Raw genomic sequence first — 4862 nt, 5'->3', positions numbered from 1 at the left:
AATACGGGTAACTACTATGAAGGGATAGAATATGACTCTAAAAATGAAAAATAAAAATGTTTTTTAAAAAAGGGATTGATAAGATGTTGGTTGAAAAAGGGAAAAAGAAAAATTAAAAAAGAAAAAAGACAGTTAAAAAAAATTAACTTTGAACGACTAAAGAATCATGGTAAAAAAGCCATGAATTCTATGTGCAGTATTCCCCTAGTGCTGGAGTTCTGCTGTTCTCATTGATCGGTAAACTTGGCCTTGGCTGGCTGTTCTCGCTGATCTTCTGGGGAGGGGCCTGTTGCCGTGGTTTCCAAATGTCTCTGCTGGAGGCGGAATTGCCCCGCCCTTGCCCCCTTCCGGCTAAGTAATCTGCTCGGGTTTGCTCTCCGGGGCTTTTGTTCCCTGCGAGCTGTCCGTACAGCTTTGGAGGCGGAGAGTGAAAATGGCGGCCTCCCAATCTCCACCCCGGAGGAGCCGAGCACTCGGGGCCCCGCTCCTCAGTGAGCCCCCAGAGAAAAGCCGCCAGTCACTCCCGTCTCCCCGGTCTCCGGCCGCACTCCGTGCTCACCCAGCCTGTGACCGCGCGCCTCTATCTCTGGCACCCGACCCCGGGTGGAGTCTCCAAGCCCAGCAGATTCCTGCAGTGCGCTCCCGCGCCGCTCCTCCCGGGGAAGAAGGTGAGTCTCCCCGGATCTGCCGCTTGTTGGGTCCCTGCTGGAGGAGCAGGGGCCCGACTGGGCCGCGGATCCCGGTTTATGGCCACCCCGAGCTGAGAGCCCGCGCCTGGGCCCCGCCTCTGCAGCCGGCTTCCCTGCTCCGTTACCTGGGAGCTCTGCCACACTCAGGCACCCCCGGTCTTTCTGTGACCCCGAGGGTCCTGAGACCACACTGTCCCGGAGGGTTCCACCCCCTGCTTAGCCACCAGAGTGACGTCCCTCAGCGGAGCAGACTTTTAAAAGTTCCGATTTTGTGCTCCGCGGCTCTATCACTTGCCAGAAGCGGCCGACGGAGGCCCCTCCCCCGCCGTCTATCCTCCCGAATATCGCCTCGGATTCACTTCTCCGCACGTCCTACCTTCCAGAAAGTGGTCGCTTTTCTGATGAGAGAGTTGTTGCTCTTCTTTTCTTTGATCTCCTGTTGAGTTTGTAGGTGTTCAGAATGGTTTGATCCCTATCCAGCTGAATTCCTGGGACCAGACGAAATTTAGGTCTCCTACTCCTCCGCCATCTTCAAGATTTGTATTTTTATCTGTATTATTCACTGATGTATTCCCAGCTACTAGAACAGTACCTGACTCATGGTAGGTGCCCAGTAAATATTGGTTGAACAAATGAATAAGTTTTTAAAGTTCTAGGAGGAGATCAGGACAGAATATTCTAAATCTGACTTGTACTAGGAATTGTGCTAGGAAATGTAGTCCAGGCAACTACAGTAATCTCCCTGGTCTCCCTAATACCACCTTTGTCCGCCTTCACACAATTCACTACACAGTAACTGCAATAACCTTATTTCAAAGTAAATCAGGATAATTACTCTGCTGCCCAAAAACCCTCCAGAGACTTCTTATCACACTTGCACAAAATCCATAGTGCTTACCTGCAAGGCCAATGGGACCAGCCCCTGGCCCCTTTCTCCCTTCCCTGCTCTGCCCACCCCATGACCTCCTTGCTGCCCCTTCAGTACCCCTCAGTTTTTCTCACCTCACAAAAAAGAAATCTCTCCTCAAGATTTACATCCCTCGGTCTCTCTGCATCTCATCACTTCCTCTGGAGGCTTTCCTTAACACTGTCTAAAATAGCCACATCCTCCCCCATCATCTGCTGTGATATAAATTATACAATTGTTAATTATCTGTCTCTCACCAATGATTTTTTTCTTTAGTGTTTAATCCCTAATACCTAGAGTAATGCCTAGGCACTTAGTAAATCTGTGTCAATTGAATAAACGATAGTCTGCCCTGTATGGCCTCCATATCCATCATACCAAATAGTAGACAGAGCAGGGAAATTCCGGTTCAGTCTGTTGTATCAGATACATCAGTGAGCCCTGCTCTCTACACCGATTTAACTCCCCATGTTTGTTGCATGAGTTTGCATGCAGGAAAGCCAGGAGGCTTTGGATGGGGAGGCTCTGTGATGGGTTCACAGAACATATATGGGCAGACAGAGCAATGGAGAGGATAAACAATGCAGTTAGGAATGAAGGAATAGTCTTCACAAGAGACTCTAACCTACAGCGTAGCAGAGATATAAATTCTCCTCATGTCTGCAAAGAACAGAGCACAGCTTCAGTATCCTAAGGGCAAAGGAAACTGAGCTATAAGGTGACTGGAGAAGCAGTGTGGAGGTGGTCCAGGGATGTGATGCAGCATTTCCAAAGAAGACACTTCCCCAGTGGCAATGGTGAGGCATCTATCAAGGGGCTTCTGGGCCGTGGACACACACAAGGTGACGGAGCGGAAGAACCCTTGCTCCTCAAAAGACATTTGATGAGCCCTCCAACCCCCCAAGTAACTGAGGAGGCTTTGATATAAGAACTGAGTAGTATGAAAATGGAGGAAACAAGTCAGCAAATTAGGGTATAAGTGGGTAAAAAGAACCCATTTATACCCATGTGACTGGTGAGGTATAGGGATATCCTGGCTATGCAGGTGTGCCCAAGGGAATTGCACTATAATTATAGTATGTGCTCTGAATTATGAAAACTGACAAGCAGATTGAACATTTTGCCCATAACTGAGGCCCAGAATTTGTTGCTATGTTTTTAAGAATTATTGTTCATTTGGAATTACATTTCAAGATCTTGAAAATGTTTTGGGCTCTTTGATCCAGAAATTCCATTATAGGCCTCTACCCTAAGAAGATAACCTGAAACACAGGGATAAAGTAAAGCTGTAAGCACAAAGATGTTTATAAACATTATTTATGATAGTGAAAGTTTTCCAGGCTCATAAGGGAATAGTCAAATTCTTTATTACATAAAAATAGTGGAGAAATAATTCATGAATTCCTTCAGCCTGAGAATGAGAAAAACCTTTGTAATTAAGAATCAATAGGAGGGGGGGGGGCGGAGCAAGATGGCGGAGGAGTAGGAGACCTGGATTTCGTCTCCTCTCAGGAATTCAGCTGGATAGGGATCAAACCATTCTGAACACCTACAAACTCAACAGGAGATTGAAAAAAGAAGAGCAACAACTCACTCATCAGAAAAGCGACCACTTTCTGGAAGGTAGGACGTGAGGAGAAGTGAATCTGAGGCGATATTCGGGAGGATAGACGGCGGGGGAGGGGCCTCCGTCGGCCGCTTCTGGCAAGTGATAGAGCCGCGGAGCACAAAATCGGAACTTTTAAAAGTCTGCTCCGCTGAGGGACGTCACTCTGGTGGCTAAGCGGGGGGTGGAACCCTCGCGGGACAGTGTGGTCTCAGGACCCTCGGGGTCACAGAAAGACCGGGGGTGCCTGAGTGCGGCAGAGCTCCCAGGTATCGGAGCGGGGAAGCCGGCTGCAGAGACGGAGCCGAGGCGTGGGCTCTCAGCTCGGGGTGGCCATAGACCGTGATCCGTGGCACAGTCGGGCCACTGCTCCTCCAGCAGGGACCCAACAAGCGGCAGATCCGGGGAGACTCACCTTCCTCCCCGGGGAGGAGCCGCGCGGGAGTGCACCGCAGGGATCTGCTGGGTTTGGAGACTCCAGACCGGGTCGGGTACCGGAGATAGAAACGCGTGGTCACAGGCTGGTTGAGCACGGAGTGCAGCTGCAGACCGGGGAGACGGGAGTGACTGGCGGCTTTTCTCTGGGGGCTCACTGAGGAGCGGGGCCCAGAGTTCTAGGCTCCTCCGGAACAGAGATTGGGAGGCCGCCATTTTCACTCTCCGCCTCCAAAGCTGTACGGAAAGCTCGCAGGGAACAAAAGCCCCGGAGAGCAAACCCGAGCAGATGACTTAGCCAGGAGGGGGCAAGGGCGGAGCAATTCCGCCTCCGGCAGAGACATTTGGGAACCACGGCAACAGGCCCCTCCCCCAGAAGATCAGCGAGAACAGCCGGCCAAGACCAAGTTTACCGATCAATGAGAACGGCAGAACTCCAGCGCTAAGGGACTACTGCACATAGAATTCATGGCTTTTTTACCATGATTCCTTAGTCTTTTAAAGTTAATTTTTTTTTTAACTGTCTTTTTGTCTTTTTATTTCTTTTTGAATTTTTCTTTTTCCCTTTTTCAAACAACATCTTATCAATCCCTTTTTAAAAAAAAAAACATTTCTATTTTTCATTTTTAGAGTCATATTCTATCCCTTCATAGTAGTTTCCCGTATTTTTGGCTTATATATATAAGTTGTTCTCTCTTTAAAATTTTGAGATAGTTTCTTCTAACAGATTAAAATATACCCTAAATCTCTAGTATATGGTGTTTTCTATTCCCCTGCCTGATCCATCCTCTCCCTTTTTTTTTCTTTTTCTTTTTTCTTTTTTTAAATCCTCTTCTTTCTTTTTTCAAACAACTTCTTATCAATTCCTTTTATAAAATTTTTTATAATTTCCATTTTTACAGTCATTTTCCATCCCTTCATCATATCAACCCTTATTTTTGTACATATATAAGTTTTTCTTTCTTTAAAATTTTGGGAGACACTTTCTTCTAAAAGACCAAAATACACCCCAAATCTAGTGTGTGGCACTGATCTATATACCATATAGATCATATTTGATCACATTCTGGTTTTTCTTTTGTTGTTGTTGTTTTGTTTTGTTTGTTTTTGTTTTTATCTTTATCTTTTTCTTTTTTTTTCTTTTTCTTTTTTCTCTCTTTCCCCTTCTTATCCCACTGCTTCAGGTCTTTTCTGATTTGTTTAGAGTATATTTTCTGGGGACGTG

This window comes from Mirounga angustirostris, unplaced genomic scaffold (assembly GCF_029215605.1).
Source record: "Mirounga angustirostris isolate CCGP_5_RB_7025 unplaced genomic scaffold, mMirAng1.0.hap1 SCAF_4, whole genome shotgun sequence".
Lineage (NCBI taxonomy): Eukaryota > Metazoa > Chordata > Mammalia > Carnivora > Phocidae > Mirounga > Mirounga angustirostris.
This window is presented reverse-complemented; position numbering follows the sequence as displayed.